Here is a 24,750-nt window from a genome sequence, read left to right as displayed (position 1 = left end):
AGGGAAGGGTGCTTGAAGGTTGATTAAAGTTAGCACACAAGGTTAGTGCTATGAACTTCATTTAATCTTGAAGTTTGATAAATTTGGTTAGGGTTTGGTAAATTTGGAAATTTTATTATCTATGTCTTATTTATTGCAATTAAGAAAATATTATTGCTATTGGGATTATCATTATTGAAATATGTTGAGAAAATACCAAATGAGTTAAGGGAGTGTGGTGTTGTGTTTATGCAGGATTTTCTGAACCTTGAGTCCAGTGTGGTTTTTAGGCTATAAGTAGAATTGTGCAAGTCTAGTTGGTGCAAGGCTAATTGGAGATAAAACTAGACACATAATAACACAACTTTCATGAAGAAACCCTACCCAGAAACCATGTTAGAATGACCTAGAAATTGCCCCAATACGGGTGACCAATAAGTTGTCCTTGGAAAATGACCAAATGAATAGTATTTGTCCATTTGGTCATAACTCACAATAGAAATTTCCAATTGACCTGATATTTATATCAATGGAAAGCTTAGACAATTTAGGACAACTTTCATGAAGGACACAACTCCAAAGTTTGACCAGAACTTAATGAAATTGCCCACTAAACACAGGACACCAAAACTGCCAGAATGGATTCTGCCCAGAAATTCTGGGTACTGCCTTATCTGGCCAGTTATGGTATTTAGGTCAAAACTTAAGCTACAAAACTCCAATTGGAGTGATTCAAAAAGGAAATTAAAGAAGACACATAAAGGAACAACTTTGATGAAGAAAATTTTGCCAAATTTCCACTGTAACAATGACCAATGGAACAGTAAACTTAAGGTATGAAATCTGAAAATTTTGAATAACATAAAATAAGCTTTGAAATGGTATTGGAAATCAATGCCAACAAAAATAAAATACAAAATATGGTATCTTGGTGAACTTAGGTTCAACAAATCTATTATGTATTAAAAAGTCAACTTTTGTGTAGGAATAGTTAAGTGAATAGTAACCTCAATGAAATGAATGCAAAGGACCAAAACTTAAATTGCTAATGATACCTCACTTAAATGATTTAAGGTTTGTTTAAATCATGTGATTAGTTTGATGGGATTTGTAGGCTCATCACAAATAAAACTTAGGAGAAATAGTTGATATAATTTGAAATGTGAATTGTAAATTACTATAAATGAAATATTATAAATGATGTGTAAATAATATTTGGGGACTTTCGCTTTTTATTGAATAAAAATGAAAATTTGCTTGAACCTAGGTACATGTGAATTGGTATTTGAGATGAAATTGTAAATGAACTGTACAAATAAAATTTATGAACATATGCATTAGATAAAAATGAATTTGGACATTGTATTCCCACTAGAAAATAAAATAAAACCTATTGACACTTAATGGTACATGAGTGAAATTAAGAGTAATCATAAATACTTAGTAAGCAAAACATTTCTTGAATTTCAAATGATAAATTATATAAATAGTGTAATGAATAAATGAATCGTATTAATGTATGAATGAGACATGAGTTCTCATTATTGCAGAAGGAAAAAATATTTTGAGTACAATGGTACATGAGAACCATTATTTTGAATTGTGATCATTATGGATAACATAATGAATATATAAATTACGATGAATGCATAAATTATGTAAATATTAGACTTAGAGATTTATGTTTCTATTATGAAAAAGATTAAAATGCTAGAAATTATAATTATAACCTATAATGAAATAATGAAACTTATGAACACTTAATGGTACAATGTGCCCATGTATCGCAAAGACACATGTGTCAGATTGGATAGATTGGCATGCCAATAGGGTATTATTTTAGCAGTACTGCATAAGGCACTCATGGCTTTATGCCCTTACTCATGGCTTTTATGCCCAATTATGTGTTATCATGGCTTTTAGCCATACTAATATGTTATCATGGCTTTTTAGCCATACTGACTGCATACGTGGTTGACGTTCCAAATTTTACGTCCCATGGTATGATGGCCTGAGGCACCGCGGTGTCCAGTGCCAATGACCCGATATCCAGTTTTGTCATACCCTACTCCTCGTAAGATGTAACATGTTCTCGTAGTACACCTAATGAATTGCAGTACTTCACCAACTGTAACCCATTAAATATACTACAAGGGATTTTAAAACAATTTTCGTTCATTATGGAATTGGTGGGTAAAGTTTTTTTTTTAATTATTAAAAACCTTTATTTAAAGTCCAAACACAAATCAAATTTTTGGATATTTAAAATCTCCATAATTTTTACAAAAATTTCGGCAGAGTGCCGTCTGTATTTTGAGAAAACAGTTCTTCAAAACCTGAAAATAAAAAAACTTCCAATATATTACTCAATCACAACTTCATTTGCAACCACCAAACTTCAAATCAACAACCCTGGCAACACTTCAACTCAAAATCCAAATTTCAAATCAAAAATTAATTACTCAAAACATTTAATAAACTCATGCATATTGCATTTTAAATATTTAATTTACATTCACTATTTAATTTACAAACACAAAATCTCAAAAATAATATTATTACAATTTTATCTGTACAACTGCTCAAACTACAGAGATACATATGCATACTATCATATTTATATCAAACTAAACTACCAGGGTATAGACAATACCCGTACAGAATTTCTTCAACCGTGCTCCTCTCTAACTGTAGCAGCTCACTCTGCTGCTATGTCCTTTTCTCTATCTGCGACAGCAAGTTAAAGCTATCGCTGAGTATAAAGATACTCAGTGGTGCACAATAAAACGTAAAATGTATAATTTAAAACATTCATGAACAATTCATAATTCAAATCTTTCACAATCATATTTCAAATTTTCAAATCACATTTATAACAAATCATAATTTTCAAAGCTTAACACAATACAACTTTGATCAAATAATTCAATAAAGATAGTGTTGCCAATCAATAACACAACTTAGGCCATAACACAAAATTTCCGAACATGCCATGTGTATATCACGACAAGGCAAACACCCTCACTAATCGAAATCAATGAGGGAGGTGGCTAGCTAGCTAATGAGTACTCATCCAAACTCGGCCCTCAGATTTAAGAGCCAGAGAGAGAGGAAACTGATCAAATATCAAACTCACCCCACAAGTGGAAGAGGAACATATTAATATTGCCATGCCAAGTGTGAATTAAAACAATTTAAATCAAGTTATTCAAATATTTTATGCGAAACACAATCAATTTCTAAAGTCAAATTTTTATTCACAAGTGGCAACACCGTAGTACTTAAAGCCCATAATTAACATAAAAATTTCACAATGCAGAAAATTAAACAAGCTTCATTTCAAATCTCCATTGCAAAATAGGTAGCACAACATTCTAGAAATTCATAATAAAATAAACATATTCACAATGTATAACAAATCAATTTTCATTGTGAAGACTATAATTTATAAATTTTTGTGCACAAACCTGATGCGAGTCGCCTATCGGCCTTGACTCAATTCCTCAGGTTCTTTTCCGGTGTTCTTTTCCACTGAAACACACAGTTTCACAGTGTTTCAGTATCATAACTTAGCATAAATCCAATAATTAGTTCATAAATACTTAATTCTAGCCCAAATATGCTTAAACTAATGTTCTTGAAATTTTTCATTTCAGAGTTACTATTCATTATACTATTTTAGTCAAATTGCTGACTTTCTAAGGCTTAATAGGTAGGGGAATTCCAACTTCACCCACATACCACATTTTGGTCACCAAACTTGTTAGTTTTGGTTGTTTACTCAAATTCTAAGTCTTTTAGGCAAATTTGGTAAATTTCAATTTTGGAGTCCTAAGTTGCACTGTTCCATTGGTCACTTTATTGTTGGAATTTGGTAAAACTTTCTTCATAGAAAATGTTCCCCATTGTCTTAAGTTTATTTTCCTTTTTGAATCACCCCAATTGGAGTTTTGTAGCTTAAGTTATAGACAAAATACAGTTACTGTTCACGTGTACTGTTCATGCTGCAGATTTTGGTTCTGGCAGATTATCGTTCCAACTTCGTTCAGCAATTTGATCAAGTTACGTCCATAATTTGGTCTAATTTTCTTCATACGAAATGTTCTACTATGTCTTAGGTTTCCATCGGTTCAAGAATCACCTAAATCGGAGTTTTCTAGAGAGAGTTATAGCCATTGAAACTTTACTATTCATATGGCAAATCTGCAGTTCCGCAGATTCAGTGACCCAACTTTGCTCAATAATTTGATTGGGTTAATGGAATAATTTGGGTTTGTTCCCTCATGAAAGTTTTAGGTCTATATCTCATCTAACTACTGGTAAAATTTCAGGTCATTTTGACCTGCTTAGCTCCATTTATGACCAAATGAACAATTTGGTCAGTTTATACAGGGACAGACTGAGATTTTCTAACTTTGGTCAATTTGTTCACTAGGTTTTAGTCACTTTTTGGGCATGCTTCCTAAATGAAAATTGTGTCATTTAGTGCCTATTTTCATTCCCAATTGGTCCCATATTAATTGGACTTGTAAAATTTCATTTTTGGTCCCTCAAAGTTGACTTTTGGTTATGCTTCATACCCAATCCGAATTTGGCTTTGATTTAAACACTTCTAACACAATTAATTAGGTCACAAATGACCAATTTTCACTTCACATTAGGTCAAAGACACCATTTATAAGTTTTTCACATTTTTGGTCTCTAACCCTAATGTCCAAAACCCTAATTCATGTCATTTGTTGCATTTAGCTACTTTCAAGGTCTTTAATCATAACTACTCACTAATTTAAGTTTCTAAACCCATTTAAACCATTCAAATCATGCAAATCACCCTCCCCCTTCATGCTGGCCAAATTTCAGTTTGGTCCCTCAATAAATTTTCTTTCCATTTTAAGTTTATTTACAAGTTAATCAAGCTAAAAATGCAACAATTAAACTAACTTCACATCTTAAATCACTAACCTTGTTAGGTGTCTTTGAGCTTTCCTTTTTCTCCTCTTTCTTTGATGACCAATCTCCTTCCCAAGTGACTAGAATAAGTTTTTATGAAGTTTCTATGGAAGCTATTGAGGTTTAATGAAGGATTGTAAGCTAGAGTGCAAGCTTTAATGGAGGATATCCATGGGGAAATGAGGGAGAGTGAGGGTGGCAAGGGAGAAAGGAAGAAGAAGACTTTTGATTTTTTTGCTTTTCTTTTCTTTATTTTGTTTTTATCCTTATGGAAGACCCAAAAATCTAAATAAGTAAATACATTAATTTTATTCTTTATGGCATCATGCATTAGGTCATGCATGATGTCATCACCTTTTTACTTTTCCATTTTTTTTATTTATTTTTCTATTAGTTCTTTAATTTAATTTTCAATTCCAAAATTTTATTTTCTCCGATTTTATTTGACAGTTAGGTCAGGAGTCAGCTCTCAGGGTCAATTGGCCAAATTGCCCCTGGCCGGTTCATCCCGGTTTGCAAATAATTCAGTATTTCTTCTGGCTCCCTGACCTAATTATTTGACTGGCTTAACAGTTCTTTTTTGTAATTTTCTCTTTTCCACTGTGTTTATAAGGGTCCTAAGGACCGCGACGTCACATTTTACGATTCGAAATTTGAGTTTAAATTGACTTCACAGTCGTTCCCGAGAAGGTCACCCATTGTTGTGACTCTCGGCTTGTTTAACTTCTTATGTTCAGTTTTTTCTTGTTATACTTAACTAATTGGACATTACTAATTATTTGTGTTTATGGTTTATCTAGTTGTCTTAAGTATGGTTCTAATCCCCTTAATTGTTCGGACCGACTCCGGTCACCAGAACAGTGAAATATACCAGGCTATGCAAATAGGGGTGTTACAATTCTCCCCCCCTTAAAACAATTTCGTCCTCAAAATTTTACCTGGTATTAGTCTCTGAACAGTTGTGGGTGCTGTCTCCTCATGTCCTATTCATGCTCCTAAGTAACTTCGTGGCCTGAATGATGGTTCCTTAGCACTTTAACCAATACTATTTACTCATCGATTGCTCACATCGTGTGCCAAGTTTCTTATGAGCTTCTGTCATAAGTTAGATTCAAATTCATTTCAATTTTAGAGGTAAGCAAATCTGTGTGCTAGTGGATCCTGTAACATCCCCACTGCACGTGTTCTGTACGTTCTGTTGCTCCAGTAGTCAAATAACAGTCCAGGCAAGTCATGATGTCTGGAACTACACTTCGGTGATAGTAAACAGAAATATAATGATGAAATAAATAAAAAGAAAATACAAGAAAAATCAAACAAAAATGAAAGAGAGAAAATGATGCTAAGTTAAACTAGCCGGCACCACAGCGATGGGTGACCGCACCGGGAAGGCCGTTGCGAACCCCAGGACCGCGGGGAACCCTCTGAATATAATTTTGAGACATAAATAAAGATTTATTGAAATGTAACTGACACTAGAAATATCAAAGAAAAATTAATAAATTAGTACAAAGAAAAACGAAAAATCGAGAAACAGACAAAAATCTGTGTTACCGAAAAATCGGGAATATAACCCGAAGTGGGGTATTTTGGTCATTTAACACCTAGAATTGCCTTTTAACCTCAATCTCCATTAAAAATAAATGATATTACACTTAGAAAATTTCAAAGAAAAATTAAAAAGTTAGTATAAACGAAAAATAAAAATTAAAGAAATCGGCGGTACAAGGAGTAAATCGGTGTTACCGAAAAAGTCCGAACTTGACCCGAAGAGGGGCATTTTGGTCAATTGACACCTAGAGTTAACTTTTGACCTAAATGTCCATGAAAAATAAGTAGTATTAAATTTTAAAAATGTCATGAAAATAAGAAGTTTTATACATAATGTAATTAAAAGAAATTATGGGGACATAATTGAAATAACTATAAGTTTAATTATACTAATATTAACCTAAAGTGAGTGGCATATATTATATTCATAAATCTTAATTAGTGGAGCATTATGGACGTGAAAAAGCAAAAAGTGGACAGATTTTATGAGGAAAACCATTCATTTTCTTCAATTCCACTTCCATGGCCGAATATGGGTCTCCATTTTTCCTCCATGAGAACTCATCATGCAAGCTTCAATCCTCCCCCATTTTCAACTTAAAACTCAAGGTTCCCTTCATCAAACTTTGTCTCCACACCATGGGAAAGCTTTGGGCAGCAAGAAAAAGAAGAAATTTCAAGGTTTAGCAAGCTCTAAACAAAGGTTAGTGCTAGTTTTCCTTACCTCACTTAATTAAAATTTGTACTAAGGTTGAGATGAGTTGAATTATTGAAAAATTAGATGGATTGGATGAATATTTAATAGTGATTGAATTTGGCAGCCATGGAACCTAAAGAGGTTTGAATTATCTTTACATGTATTTGATGGGAAATGATATTGATTAAGGTAATTAGAGGTCCTAGCAAATTAACTTTATGTATATGTTGAGATTGAGTGATTGAATTAGGAGTTTGAAAGAATTGTTGAAGACCTTGGATAATTGTTGAATTGGGGCAGCCTTGAGAAGCATGAAAATGGTTAATTTATGCATATTATTGTTGATTAATGATGCTCAATTTATGTGATTATAAGTGGTAGAATTTAATTGTAAGAGTACATGTGAGGTTGACAATGTGAAAGTGGGTTTTGAACAAAATTTTGAAGACTTGGACAATTGAGCTTGAAATTGGCAGCCTATAATGTTATGAATTGTATTTGAATTTATGTAATATATTGATGAGATGTGATGGTATTAAATTGTGGGCAGCATGTGTAGTTAAAATGGAAGTGTTTGTGTAACATAAGTGTTGATGTACATTGAATTTGGGTGGATGTAAATGTTGAAGTTTAATGGTGTATTGTGTGCCTTGTGCCCTTGAGTATTCTGCCCAGAATTCTTGCTGGAATTGTGTACAATATATATATAGAAGTGTTGTTGATTGAATATTGTAGTAATGAGGAGGAGAAGGAACATTAAATTGGGAGTGTATGAGCTTTGTGCAGGTTGTGTATTGAGGGCAGCACCTAAATGAGGCCATAAGTGCCAAACTATGAACCCAATTGGTATGAGGCCAATACGGGGTGAAACTAGACACCAAATAGACCAACTTTCATGTAGAAATGTTGCCAAAATTCTGCCTAGAAACTGACCTTAAAAAGTGACCAAATCCGGATTAGTGCATTTAAGGCCTGAAAACTGACCATTTGGGCAGCAGTCAGTGTTTAGCCATAACTCACTCAAAACTAGTCCAATTGACCTGAAATTTTTACCATGAATAGTTAAGACCTATATCTACAAGTCTTATGAAGACACCCAAGCCCAGAAATGACCATAAGCAAGTCAAAAAGCTTGCACAAGTTCGGGTCCAAAAACTGACCGAACCTAAAATGACCTAAAGTGACCAATTTTGATACATTTTGACCAGCAATAATAAAATGACCATAACTTGGTCTACATAACTCAGAATGACATGAAATTTTGCCCCGTGTTCCATAAGACATAGATCTACAATTTTGTAGTTTGGACCGAAACCCGAAAACTGAGGAAACTAGGTCGTCCGGCTAGTTCAAAATAGTACACCGAAATCCGATAAATTGCAATAAAATGCAATACACTTAGAAATGAAATTGGTAACATATACCAACACTAAAAGGCTATAAAATGTGACATATTGGTGACATTAGAATTGACTCACGTAGAGTGCATCAAGGGTCAACATTATAGGTTGACTAATAAAATGAACTGAAGGGAATAGTACCAAGAGAAATAGGACTTTAAGCTAGACAAATCTAGCACACAAAAATTGAGAAATTGACCAATTTTTGAAGTAAAGGTGCAATCTGTCCAGCTTTAGTAAATTGACCATAACTTGGTCTATACAACTCGAAATGACCAAAAATTTTGCCCCGCGTGCAATAAGACATAGAGCTACAATTTTGCTTCTTTGACCAGAAGCTAAAAACCAAGGAAAATAGGACTTTAAGCTAGACCAATCTAGCATACTAAATTTGAAAATTGGTAATTACATAAAATGATACTTGAAGTAATTTGGCAATGAATGCCAACTTATGAAAAAGGAAAATTGCATTATATTGACAACATATTGAATTGTAAATTATGACATGTTGATGCTAGAATCAACCTATCCATGATGCATAAAAAGGTCGATAATTTTATTGACCAGTGAAAGGCATAAAGATGTATAAACCCTATGAATAAAACATTAAATATGTAACATTGTAATATGCCCTAATTTGCCTAGTTGACTAGTTTGGATAGGTTGGCATGCCAATAGGATTCTGACAGCTATTCTGTAAATGACTTTATGTCATACTGTGTTTTATGGCTTATTATGCCATACTATGATTTTAATAGCCTATGGCTATACAGTTTGTGTTATTATACTCGGCTTAATGCCTGATTGATTATATGGCTTTTTAGCCACACTGTTTGCACACCGAGAGATACTTTGTGACCGATGGTGTGACGGCCCGAGGTACTAGGTACCCAGTGCTAGTATATCCATTTATCCAGTCTGGTCAGTGTATAGGTTATATGGGCAGTCATTTAAAACATTATTCAATTCAGGAAGCTAAGTTAAGTTAAGTATAATGAAATTTCAGTATAATTAAGTTAAGTATTGAATGAATGAGTAAAAGAGATTAGCAAAAGAAACATAACAAAAATATAAATTGCAGAACCATAGAGACTTGAAATACAATACAGTTAGAATAATTTGTATACTGGGTAGTATTACTGAAAAGTTATAAATTAAGCACTTCAAAAGAGGAACAAACTAGTATATGGGATCATTGATGCTAGAAATACCATACCAAATTAAATTGATTCCTGAGTATCTGAATTATGATTTATTTCTTTTTTACTTGTATATATTATTTCTTGTTATATTATTGCACCACTAAGCAGAAATGCTTAGCGCGATGGAATTGCTTCCTCGCGTAATCATCAAGGTAAAACCAGATGGTATCGAGATTTTTGGAGTCGGACTGCGAAGTGTCAGAAGAGTTCAAGATTGTCACCTCCTCAGCAATGCATGTAGATAGGGCTCATTTTATACATGTTATGTATATTGTTCATTCCTAGCACATTGTAAATTATTTGTATATCTTGTACGAAATAAACTCATGTAATTAACCTATGAATTATGGAAGCTACTCAAAGTAAGTTTTTTTTTTTTTAATATGTGAATTGAATTTGAGTTATAATGAGATTGTACTTGTTAATATTGAGATGTTGAAAATCTGATGAGATTTCTGAGAAATCTGAATACTGTATTGAGATACATTATGATACATTATGTTTGAAAATTTTTGAGACTATTAAGTTTGAGAAATTGAGTATATATTGAAATTGTTTTTGGCAGGTTCAGAAGAACTGCTAGTCCAAATTACAGCCGGCACGTTGTCGGATTATTATTAAAATTTTTGAAAATTTCCAAATTAGTTAGATTTTGATAAAAGTAAAAATAGCCTAAACCTTAAATAAAAATTTTGAATAAATAAATCAAGAACTGTAATGAAATCAGATAAGATCAGGTGCTCCGGCACTCGGTGTAACACAATTTGCTTGGCTACACTGTAGACGGGTGAGGGGTGTTACAGATCCACTCTTTCTAGAACCTCGTATGGTCCTATGGGTGAGAACTTATTTTTACTCTTTTCTTATCAAATCTCTTAATCATTTGATGTAACCTTCAGTTTAGTTTAGAATATTTTAGTCTTTTCTTGCTATTGTTTTAGCAATTAGTTTCTTTTGTAGTTTTTTCTTTCTTGGCATAGGTCCATAACCATTATCTTACTATCTCCATTTATGACCAAGGCCTATGTGCTATTTTGCATTATCTTGTTTGCTTTTGTTTAACTTATTTCCTTCTTGATAAAATAGTTCGGGATATCATTACGCGTCTTAAGTAAGTTGTTTGCCCTAGTGGCAAATTCTCATCTAGTATTTTTCTCATTTCTTACTGTTCTATTTATTTCTTTATTTTTATCGATATTCTATAGCTTATTTTGCACTAATGTGTAATCATTATTTTCTTTTGTACTGAACTATAACCTTGCAATATTCTAACTTTAGAGTTTTAAAACCAAGGTTAGGATTTTCAAACTCCTTTCTAATAAGAAAACTTTATTTTATTATAACTATACCAAACTAGATGTCATTTGCGACTATTCTTATCCTTGTATACTATTGGGTAGTACGTAGCTCTACACAATAAATCCCAAGTCAGTACTATAATCTGCAGCTTACAGCACAAGCATTAAGAATATTGCTTAGTTATTACGATACATCCCAATAGATTAAACTTCCATATATCTTATTTCTTTCAAATCCACTAATTTCTTAAACTTATTTTGATTATGGTACCCACTGACATCTATCAGCAGTAATACCTTTACCCGCATCTAAGGTAGCTATATTACTATAACTTACTTTTAGGTTCTCTTGCCTTACCTAATTAGGCTTATTAATTAACTTTATAAATTCTTGTGTGCTAGCAAATGCTTTTCATTAACAAACTCTTCCAAAATTAATTTTAAAAAGACTAGTTACTAACATATCAAAATTATTATTATTATTATTATTATTATTATTATTATTATTATTATTATTATTATTATTATTATTATTATTATTATTATTATTATTTTTAATACATAATCATATCTTAGTCAAGAATCGAGAAAATACCAGCAACCATGTTAGAAGTTTCATCCTCATTCCTCTGTCGCATAGTATATACTCTCACTAGAGCATCACCTTGTCCTGGTTGATTCACAGTACTCTGACTTCCAGGTGTACTACCCCTACCTCTGCCTCTGTCTGTACCAACTGCTGGTAAACTCTTCGGGTTAGAAACTTGAGCTGATCTTTTTGACATGGTAAATGATCCATAATGGCATGGACTTATGCAATCCTTAGCAAAATGACTATTCCCTCCACAATTGAAACATGCTCTTACAGCTCTATAACATACTCCACTAAGTGGTTTACCACAAGTCTTGCAAAGTCGATCCGACAGCTTTTTTCTGCGTGTCTATTGAGGTTGCTGATCGAATTGGGATGGTTTCTGACCAGAAGATCTACCTCTACCTGATTGGCGCGAGTTAGACCCTCCAAAATGTTTTCTTTTCCCAGAGCCACTATCAGTAGCTTGGCTAATAACCTTTTTAGTTTTTTCTTTCTCTTGTGTACTCTTTTTCACTGCCCATTCTGATTCTATCCTCTCCAGTTCCAAGGCTTGTGAAATCAATTTAGAAAAATTCCGGTGTCTGAATCCTACCACTTGCATTCTCAAGCTAGGCCTCAACCCAGCCTCAAATCTCTTACACTGGTCTCTGGGGGTGGAAACTAAGCTTCCAGCATAATGGCTTAGCCTTGAAAAGTCTCGCTTATACTCTGCTACAGTTCTATCCCCTTGCTTCAAACTTAAAAACTCTTGCAGCTTCATGTCTACATAAGTATCAGGGACCCACTTTTTTCGAAATTCCCTTAAAAAGTCTGCCCATTTGAGGACTGGTGGCTCTACAAGACTGTAGGGAATGGTCTTCCACCACTCATATGCATCCCCTTGCAGAAGTGATACTGAATATTCGAACTTCAACTCTTTAGCACACTGTAGTTTTCTGAAAACCCATTCCATCCTCTCTAACCACTGTTCTGCCTCCAGTGGATCCACAGTGCCCTTAAACTCAGTGGTCCCTAATTTCATCAATTTTTCATATTGCTGAGCTGAGGGCTGTGGTTGTGCTGTAGGTGCTTGCATCTGAGCTTGAGGTGGCACATTTCCTGCTATTTGCTGGAAAAATGTAGCTATCTGCTGTGCAAATTGAGCAGGAAACTACGGTGCTTGAGGAGGAGCTGGAGTGGCTGACCCACTCACATTCTGGAGTGCTGGGGCTTCTCCTCGGGCCTCAGCCTCGACAGATTGCTTTACGGAATGATCTCCCTCTTCCATTTTGTTTTCCAAAAATTTTCTACTCTCTGATAACAAACACAAGGAGGTTGACCTCCATTAGTGCATAGTCATGATGTAAATATGTCATCTATATCAAACATTTGAGCAGTTGTATTTATCGACAAAATATTTCAAATTCACAGTTCAAAATTTATTTTAAAACCTTTGCTCTGATACCACTAAACATGTCACACCCTACTCCTCGTAAGATGTAACATGTTTTCGTACTACACCTAATGAATTACCGTATTTCACCTACTTGTAACCCATTAAATATACTACAAGGGATTTTAAAACAATTTTCATTCATTATGGAATTGGTGGGTAAAGTTTTTTTTTTTTTTTTAATTATTAAAAACCTTTATTTAAAGTCCAAACACAAATCAAATTTTTGGATATTTAAAATCTCCGCAATTTTTATAAAAATTTCGGTAGAGTGCCATCTGTATTTTGAGAAAACAGTTCTCCAAACCTGAAAATAAAAACACTTTCAATATATTACTCAATCACAACTTCTTTCGCAACCACCAAACTTCAACTCAACAACCTTGGCAACACTTTAACTCAAAATCCAAATTTCAAATGAAAAATTAATTACTCAAAACATTTCATAAACTCATGCACACTGCATTTTAAATATTTAATTTACATTCACTATTTAATTTACAAACACAAAATCTCAAAAATAATATTATTATAATTTTATCAGTACAACTGCTCAAACTACAGAGATACATATGCATACTATCATATTTACATCAAACTAAACTACCAGGGTATAGACAATACCCATACAGAATTTCTTCAACCGTGCTCCTCTTTGACTGTAGCAGCTCACTCTACTGCTACGTCTTTTTCTCTATCTGCGACAGCAAGTTAAAGCTATCGCTGAGTATAAAGTTACTCAGTGGTGCACAAAAAAATGTCAAATGTATAATTTAAAACATTCATGAACAATTCATAATTCAAATCTTTCACAATCATATTTCAAATTTTCAAATCACATTTATAACAAATCATAATTTTCAAAGCTTAACACAACACAACTTTGATCAAATAATTCAATAAAAATAGTGTTGCAAATCAATAACACAACTTAGGCCATGACACAAAATTTCCAAACATGCCGTGTGTATATCACGATAAGGCAAACACCCTTACTAATCAAAATCAATGAGGGGGGTGGCTAGCTAGCTAATGAGTACTCATCCAAACTCGCCCCTTAGACTGAGAAGCCAGGGAGAGGAAACTGATCAAATATCAAACTCACCCCACAAGTGGATGAGGAACATATTAATATTGCCATGCCTAGTGTGAATTAAAACAATTTAAATCAAGTTATTCAAATATTTTATGCGAAACACAATTAATTCCTAAAGTCAAATTTTAATTCACAAGTGGCAACACCGTAGTACTTAAAACCCATAATTAACATAAAAATTTCACAATGCAGAAAATTAAACAAGCTTCATTTCAAATCTCCATTGTAAAATAGGTAGCGCAATATTCTCGAAATTCATAATAAAATAAACATATTCACAATGTATAACAAATCAATTTTCATTGTGAAGACTATAATTTATAAATTTTTGTGCATAAACCTGATACGAGTCGCCTATCGGCCTTGACTCAATTCCTCAGGTTCTTTCCCGGTGTTCTTTTCCACCGAAACACACAGTTTCACAGTGTTTTAGTATCATAACTTAGCATAAATCAAATACTTAATTCATAAATACTTAATTCTAGCCCAAATATGCTTAAACTAACGTTCTTGGAAATTTTCATTTCGGAGTTACTATTCGTTACACTATTCAAGTCAAATTGTTGACTTTCTAAGGCTTAATAGGTAGGGGAATTCCAACTTCACCCACATACCACATTTTGGTCACCAAACTTGTTGGTTTTGGTTGTTTACTCAAATTCTAAGTCTTTTAGGCAAATTTTGTTAATTTCAGTTTTGGAGTCCTAAGTTGCACTGTTCCATTGGTCACTTTATTGTTAGAATTCGGTAAAACTTTCTTCATAGAAAATGTTCCCCATTGTCTTAAGTTTATTTTCCTTTTTGAATCACCCCAATTGGAGTTTTGTAGCTCAAGTTATAGCCAAAATACAGTTACTGTTTACGTGTACTGTTCATGCTGCAGATTTTGGTTCTGGTAGATTATCGATCCAACTTCATTCAGCAATTTGATCAAGTTACGTCCATAATTTGGTCTAATTTTCTTCATATGAAATGTTCTACTATGTCTTAGGTTTCCATCAGTTCAAGAATCACCTAAATCGGAGTTTTCTATAGAGAGTTATAGCTATTGAAACTTTACTGTTCATATGGCAAATCTGAAGTTCTGCAGATTCAGTGACCCAACTTTGCTCAGTAATTCGATTGGGTTAATGGCATAATTTGGGTTTGTGTCCTTCATGAAAGTTTTAGGTATATATCTCATCTAACTACTAGTAAAATGTCAGGTCATTTTGACCTGCCTAGCTCGAGTTATGATCAAATGAACAAATGCTTTTCATTTGGTCAGTTTATACAGGGACAGACTGAGATTTTCTAACATTGGTCAATTTGTTCACTAGGTTTTAGTCACTTTTTGGGCATACTTCCTGTAACATTCTCCCTATACGTGTTCTGTATGTTCTATTACTCCAATAGTCAAATAACAGTCCAGGCAAGTCAGGATGTCTAGAACTGCACTTTGGTGATAGTGAACAGACATATAATGATAAAATAAATAAAAAGAAAATACAAGAAAAATCAAACAAAAATGAAAGAGAGAAAATGATGCTAAGTTAAACGAGCACATGGCGATGATGGGTGACTGCACTGGGAAGGCCGTTGCCGACCCCAGGACCGCGGGGAAGCCTCTGAATCTAATTTTGAGACATAAATAAAGGTTTATTGAAATGTAATTGACACTAGAAATATCAAAGAAAAATTAGTAAATTAGTACAAAGAAAAATGAAAAATCGAGAAACAGACAAAAATCGGTGTTACCGAAAAATTGGGAATATAACCTGAAGTGGGGTATTTTGGTCATTTGACATCTAGTGTTGCCTTTTGACCTCAATGTCCATTAAGAATAAATGATATTGCACTTAGGAAATGTCATGAAAAAAAATTAAAATGGGATACAATATGTAAATTGTAAAAGAATAGTGCAAAATGAGCAAATAAGGAAACTTTAACTAATTAAATATTAAAATGAGCTTAGTGCTCCACTAACTATATTATAAACTACATAAAATAAACCTTAGTGGGCAGAATTGGGTCATCTTCAACCTTGGGAGAAGCTTGCCGAATTGATCCTCTCAAAGTCCTCCATGGCCACCTTGCATGAAGCTTTCTCTCTCCATCATCAAGCCCTTATTTTCACTTGCTTCCTTCATTAAAGCTTGCCTATTCACCTTGGGGAAGATATTGGCAACAAGAAAAACCAGATTTGGTGAAGTTTTGATAAGCATCAAAAGTTGTAAGTGTCCAAAACCTCTCCCTTGCCTTAGTAAAGCTTGTGTTTAGGTTGAGGTGAGTGTTTTAGTGAATAGAAATGAAAGAAATAGTGAGAAATGGACTTGTCCATTTTTGGCAGCCATGAACCTTTGTTGAGCTTGAGTTATTTTTACTTCTAGTGAATGAAAATGAAGGTTGATTAATTCAAATGAAAGTTGTAGTAAGTTTGTGCATAAGTATGTGCATGTAGTGTTTAGATTAAAGGTGTGAAATGGAACCTTGATGCCTTGAGCAAACTGCCACGTTTGGCAGCCTCTAATAGCATGAATTTATGTGTGAACATGTGGTTATTAATGATATATATTAATGTTAAATTGTGGGCAGCAAGTGTAAGTGATATTGAAGTATGAATATGTTGAAGTATATGTGTAATATTAACATTGAAGTATGTTAAATTTTGGTGGAAGTGATTGTTTAATTTAATTATGAATTGTGTGCATTGAGCACTTGAACATTCTACCCAGAATTGTTGCTGAAATTGTGTACAATATATGTATAGAAGTGTTGTTGATGGAATATTGTAGTAATGAGGAGGAGAAGGAACATCAAATTGGGAGTGTATGTGCTTTGTGCAGGTTGTGTATTGAAGGAAGCACCTAAATTAGGCCATAAGTGCCAAACTGTGAACCCAATTGGTATGAGGCCAATATGGGGTGAAACTAGACACCAAATAGGCCAACTTTCATGTAGAAATGTTGCCAAAATTCTGCCTAAAAACTGACCTTAAAAAGTGACCAAATCCGGATTAGTGCATTTAAGGCCTGAAAACTAACCATTTGGGCAGCAGTTAGTGTTTAAGCCATAACTCACTCAAAACAGGTCCAATTGACCTGAAATTTTGACCATGAATATTTAAGACCTATATCTACAAGTCTTATGAAGGCACCCAAGCCCAGAAATGGCCAGAACCAAGTCAAATGGCTTGCACAAGTTCAGGTACAAAAACTGCCGAACCAAAAGTGACCTAAAAATTTACCAAATTTTGCACCAAAAATGCAATCTGTCCAGCTTTAGCAAATTGACCATATCTTGGTCTACACAACTCGGAATGACCTGAAATTTTGCCCCGCGCAATTTTTCTTCTTTGACCATAAGCTAAAAACCAAGGGAAATAGGACTTTAAGCTAGACCAATCTAGCACACAAAAATTGAGAATTTGACATTTTGCATACAATGATGTTTGAAGCATTTTGGCAATGAATGCCAACTTGTAAAAATGGTAAATTGCACTATATTGGCAGCATATTGAGATATAAATTGTGACATATTGATGCTAGAAACAACTTATCCATATTACGTAAAAAGGTCAACATATGCATTGACTTGTGAATTATATAATAGTTAGTAAACTCCAAAAATTGAAGAATTAAACAATTAATTAATAATATGCCCTAGTTTGCCTAGTTGACTAGTATGGATAGGTTGGCATGCCAATAGGATTCTGATAGCTGTTCTGTAAATGGCTTTATGCCATATTGTGTTTTTACGGCTTATTATGCTGCACTGTGACTTTAATAGCCTATGGCTATACATAGTGTATTTATTTTTGGCTTATCGCCATATTAACTATATGGCTTTTTAGCCACGCTATTTGCACACCGGGAGACACTTTGTGACCGATGGTGTGACGGCCCGAGGTACTAGGTACCCAGTGCCAGTATATCCGTTTATCCAGTCTGGTTAGTATATAGGCTACACGGGCAGTAATTCAAGTACTATTAAATTCAAATACCTAAATCCAGTCTACTGACATACAGCACCACAAAAAATTTGTAAACACTTTATTTACTTTATTTTAGTGTATATTTCTTTATATTTGGCACCACTAAGCAAAATTGCTTAGCGCGTTGCTTTTGTAACGCGTAGGTATTGGAGACACAGCTGGGGAGCCCAGCAGACCTACGACCGGGTGAGACATCAGATCTGCATAAGAGTCCAGAGTCATCTGCACTGCATTGCATACATGGTAGGACTTAGGATATCTTGTATTTTGGTCTTTTGTTGTATATTTGAAATTCAGCCCTGTATTTTGTAATGTTATGAAAGCTCTAAAGTTTGTAATATTTTGTACATATTAAATGACATGGAGATTTTCTATATATATTTAAATTATTATGGACTATATTATGGAACTGTTTAATGACTGTAAAAGTCTATTGACTTTACTGAGAAATAGAGACTGTGAAATATTTGAGATTTTGATATCATCATATTAAATTGTTTTCAACAGGTTTGGAAGGACAGTTTGTCCTAAATATAGTCGACACCTTGCCAAATTTTTATTACCAATCTTGACACACTGATTTTATCAAAGTATGACAATAGTATCAGCATGATATGAATATTATATAAAAGACTTCTTAAAATCAAATTGAGTTCAAGAAATGAAATAATCACAGACTAGGTGTTCCGGCACGCCGTGTAGCACGCCTTGCTCGGCTATACTGTAGACGGGTGAGGGGTGTTACACTTCCTAAATGAAAATTGTGTCATTTAGTGTCTATTTTCATTTCCAATTGGTCCCATATTAATTGGACTTGTAAAATTTCATTTTTGGTCCCTTAAAATTGACTTTTGGTCATGCTTCATACCCAATCAGAATTTGGCTTTGATTTAAACACTTCTAACACACTTAATTAGGTCACAAATGGCCATTTTTCACTTCACATTAGGTCAAATACACCATTTACAAGCTTTTCACATTTTTGGTCTCTAACCCTAATGTCCAAAACCCTAATTCATGTCATTTGTTGCATTTAGCTACTTTCAAGGTCTTTAATTATAACCACTCACTAATTTAAGTTTTTAAACCCATTTAAACCATTCAAATCATGCAAATCACCCTCCCCCTTCATGCTGGCCAAATTTCAGTTTGGTCCCTTAATAAATTTTCTTTCCATTTTAAGTTTATTTACAAGTTAATCAAGCTAAAAATGCAACAATTAAACTAACTTCACATCTTAAATCACTAACCTTGTTAGGTGTCTTTGAGCTTTCCTTTTTTTCCTCTTTCTTTGATGACCAATCTCCTTCTCAAGTGACTAGAAGAAGTTTTTATGAAGTTTCTATGGATGCTATTGAGGTTTTAATGAAGGATTGTAAGCTAGAGTGCAAGTTTTAATGGAGGATATCCATGGGGAAATGAGGGAGAGTGAGGGTGGCAAGGGAGAAAGGAAGAAGAAGACTTTTGGTTTTTTTGTTTTTCTTTTCTTTATTTTGTTTTTATCCTTATGGAAGACCCAAAAATCTAAACAAGTAAATAAATTAATTTTATTCTTTATGGCATCATGAATGAGGTCATGCATGATGTCATCACCTTTTTACTTTTCCATTTTCTTTTTTTTTATTTATTTTTCTATTAGTTCTTTAATTTAATTTCGATTCCAAAATTTTCTTTCCTTCGATTTTATTTGACAGTTAGGTCAGGAGTCAGCTCTTAGGGTCAATTGACCAAATTGCCCCTCGTCGGTTCATCCTGGTTTGCAAATAATTCAGTATTTCTTCTGGCTCCTTGACCTAATTATTTGACTGGCTTAACAGTTCTTTTTTGTGATTTTCTCTTTTTCACTATGTTTATAAGGGTCCTAAGGACCGCGGCGTCACATTTTATGGTTCGAAATTTGAGTTTAAATTGACTTCGCAATCGTTCTCGAGAAGGTCACCCATCGCTGTGACTCTCGGCTCGTTTAACTTCTTATGTTCAGTTTTTTCTTGTTTATACTTAATTAATTGGACATTTCTAATTATTTGTGTTTATGGTTATCTAGTTTTCTTAAGTATGGTTTTGATCCCCTTAATTATCCGGACCGACTCCGGTCACCGGAACAGTGAAATATACCAGGATATGCAAATAGGGGTGTTATAAGTTTAGTCAGCCTGTCATAGGTTACTTGGGTAGTGAAATTTATTGAAATAAGTTAAGAATATTAGCAATTAAAAATATTAAAAATGAAATAAATGAGTAAGACGACCTAAAATAAATAAGAATAGTTATTTAGTAGAAAGTACTGAATGAAATGATAAAAAGATTAGCAATAGAAATATAACTTAAATAAATATTACAAATGTACTTTTTCATAATAATATAAAGCTAAGAATAATATTCTTGGAATTTTTGGGGATGGTACATTATTACTGTGAATTTAGGAATTAAGCGCTTCTGAAGAGTAATAAATTAGAATAAAAGATAGTTGATACTAGAAGTATTATATTAAATTAGATTAATTTTCAGAGTATCCAAATTATGATCCATTCTTTATTTATTTATATATATTATTTTTTGTTATATTATTGCACCACTAAGCAGCAATGCTTAACGCGATGGATTTATTTCGTCGCGCATGTATTGAAGCTAAAACCCAGTGGACATTTGACTGGGATTTTTGGAGTCTGAATCTGCAAAAGTGTTAGAAGGGTTCAAGGTTGTCACCTCATCAGCAATGCATGTAGATAGAGCCTATATAAGTCATTTTATGTATTTTATATATTATAAATATTTTGTATGTTGTAATATAAACTAAGAATTGTAAACTAAGACTTTGTAAGTAATATTTATGTGACACCCCTTACCCGTCTACAGTGTAGCCGAGCAAGATAGGCCACACAGTGTATCGGAATACCCTATTTTAATTCAATCATTTTTTTTTATTCTTCCTAATTTATTTTTTTCATAGTTATGAAGTACAATTTATGAAATATAATTCATTTAAGTCATTTATTGAAATTTATAATTTATTTGAGGTTTTGAAAATTTTATAGAAAATCCGGCAGAGTGCCGGCTAAAAATGGAGAAAATAGTTCTTCGGAACCTGTGAAAAACACATCCAATAATCATTTCCAATCATTCTCAAACTCCAATAACCATCAACATGGTCTCAACATTAGCAATCATTTCAAGTTCTCAACATTAATCCACAATTTCATTCAAATTCAAAACCAACTAAAATTTCATGAAGATATTCTCAAATTATATTAATTAACAAAATTCTTCAAAATATGTACATCAACATATGATTACATAAATTTACTATTTACATGAGTTCATAATTTACAAATCACAAATCACTACCTATTACAAAATGCAAAAACATAATTTCAAAAGGAACCTAAAGGTCCTACCACTGATGCACTGTAGATGAGAGGTGACTCTGACTCTAGGCAGATCTGTGACCTCACCCAGTCTGTGGTCTGCTGGGCTCTCTGTCTGTCTCTCTAGAACCTACACGTGGTAAAAAGCGACGCGCTAAGCAATAATGCTTAGTGGTGCTAATAATAAAATAAAAAGAACTAAAAAGAAATAAATATGCAGTGAGTGTATTGATGTCTCATGCAGATAAATTTTTGATAATTATTGGTAGTCTTATTTATTTGGTACTTGTTATATTCATTATTTCATTAAATTTATCAACTGTCATTTTTGGTTGCCCAAGTAACCTATACTGGATGACTGGACTAGATAAATGGGTAAACTGGCACTGGGTATCAAGTACCTCGGGTCATCACACCATCGGTCACATATGTATCTCCCGGTGTGCAACAGAATAATCGGTCACATATGTATCTCCCGGTGTGCAACATAACAGCTAATAAGCTGTAATAACATTAGGCACAAGGCCAAGTATCAACACAATGTCAGAATGGCTAAAACCCATGAAATCACATAATGGCATAATGCCATGTGCAGTACTGCTAACTAAACCCTATTGGCATGCCAACCTATCCAAACCAATCTTGCTAAGTGTACTAGGGCATGTTACACTTTTAAACTTTACAATTCTTAAAATTTAAGTTTAGGTGTTACTATTCATTTCATTAGTCAACTAAAATATTGACTTTTGCATAGACAATAGGTACATTGGTTCTAATACTCCCAACATACCACATTTTGCATTCTAAAGTTATTGGTATTGGTTACCAATACCATTTCTAAGCTTAATGTTAGTTATTCAAAATTTTCAGATTTCAAGCCTTGTGTTTACTGTTCCATTGATCATGTTTACAGTAGGAATATGGCAAAGTTGTCTTCATGAAAGTTGTTCTTTATTTTGTCTAGTTATATTTCCTTTTTGGAATCACTCCATTTGGAGTTTCGTAGCTCAAGTTATGGCCTAAAAACCATAACTGGCCGGATTGGACAGAATCCAAAATTCTAGGCAAAACTGGTTCTGCCAGATTTGGTAACCTAAGTTTGGTTGGCAATTTGACTAGGTTATGGTCAGAATTTGGATTTGTGTTCTTCATGAAAGTTGTAGGTCTATCTCTCAACTTTGTGCTGGTAAAATTTCAGGTAAATTGGACCTTTCTACACATTTATGACCAAATGAATAAATATTGTTCATTTGGTTATTTTGCCTAGGCAGAATGCAGGTCACCCGGATTAGGGCAATTTTTAGTCAACTTGGTTTGGTTTTCTGGGCAAGGTTTCTTCACCAAAATTGTGTCGTTATGTGTCTAGTTTCACCAAAATTTTACTCCCATCATGTTTAGTATTTCTATTATTTTTTTTAATGTTTAATTCAGTTGGTTAGGCATTTCATATCAATTAGGCATGATCTTAATGAGTTTTTGGAATAATGGCATTAAATTAGGAAATTTCTAGCATCTTTTTACCTTGACCTTTGTTTGGTTTTTTAGGTGAAACTTAAGTTTTAGGTTTTCAAATTCAGTGTTGTTTGATCCATTAGAAAGCTAAGATAGAGCACTACAAAAAGGGACCAAAGCCAAATTAAGCCTCGAAGACAGTCAAAATTAGCCTTGAAGCCAGAACAGATTTTTAGTATGGACCTATGAGACCATGTTTGGTGTTTAATTCATATATGGAGTTATTGATGTCCAATTGAAGTAAACTCAGGCCCATTTGAAACTCAGAGGTTGCCTCTACAATTGTTGTGAAGGGCTGGAAGCGAGATAAGGCCGTTTTGATTGTCAAAAACAACAGCAAAATCGTCATTTTGGGCTGGATCAGCTGACATAACCTGTTTTAGTTTTTAGCCCATAACTTAGGCTGTAGACCTCCGATTTAGGTAAATGAGTACTCATTGGAAAGCTAAGAAGTAGGGCTACAACTTTCCTAAAGAAGTCAAAGATAGAATCGGAAGGAAAGTGGCTAAAAATTAGCCATGATTGCATAGCAGAGAATCTGTCTTTTTGAATTTCAAAAATTTTTCAAGTTTGGTTCTTATCTGTAGATTAGGTTTTTTTATTATAAAGATCATCTTTGGGCAGTAGCGTACAGATGGATTCAGACCTTCAACACCTTCATTACACCTTCATTCTCCATTCACGTCCATAGTTTTAGATTTCTCCAGTTTATTTTTCTTTTTTCTCCATTCACGTGGCTAAGTTTTTAAATTCAGTTCAAGAGATTTTAGTTCTTATGCATGATTTGTGAGACTAGGTTCTTAATTTAAATTATGCCTTTTTGAATATCTATTGTTTCTCGATTTTATTGTTTTTGATCTATTGAATGATTTGCTAAAAAGGCCTATTAGCTAATTGTTTGATGTGATTAATTGCTAGTTCATCTTCATAACCCATAATTATTGTGTAAGATTGAATGTGAGTAGCGATTAGGTTTTATTGATTATGATCCATGTTTTTGATAATAACCTAAAGAGACAGTAGGATGAATTAAATGATTTATGTTTTATAAATCGTTATTCAGCTTAACTATTTCCTATTCTTAAAGCAGCTATTAAATTGATGAGGATTGCTTAATACCAATTCAGTTAATAATTAGAGTCAATAAGAGTGTTGTGCTCGAATTGATGAGTATAAGGAAGTTAGGGGTTTTACCTAGCTGTTTGGTAAATCTACTTTAAGTGTTCAATAAGAGATAATTGTATTTCTTTTATCTATGATCGAGTCATGCATAGGAATGCGAATTACCTTAGACTGAAGTTTGTTTAAATTGAGAGTTTTATATCTAAATTTATTTCTTTAATTTTTGAACTTGATTTCTTCTTATTTTATGTTACAACCCCCCCCCCCAACCTTTGTTTTTTTTTCTGTTACACACGTGCACGAAATTTAGTAACTCAGTCTCTAGGGTTTGACCTGGATTACCACTTATTGCATTCATTCAGAAAATATTTTATTACTGATAATTTTAATTAATTTTTGGTGGAATCGATAACCATCACCAGTTCATAGGGCAAGATAGGGGAATTGTTGGGATAAGTCAGGAATCCCAAATATGGAATTCTTGCTCCTTAGCTAATTGGCCATATGACCTCTAAATGGTTATCAAGCCATAACTTCCTCTACATAACTCCAATTGATGTGATTCAAAATGATTTGGA

The sequence above is a fragment of the Hevea brasiliensis genome, chromosome 5 (genome assembly GCF_030052815.1).
Source record: "Hevea brasiliensis isolate MT/VB/25A 57/8 chromosome 5, ASM3005281v1, whole genome shotgun sequence".
Classification (NCBI taxonomy): Eukaryota; Viridiplantae; Streptophyta; class Magnoliopsida; order Malpighiales; family Euphorbiaceae; genus Hevea; species Hevea brasiliensis.
This window is presented reverse-complemented; position numbering follows the sequence as displayed.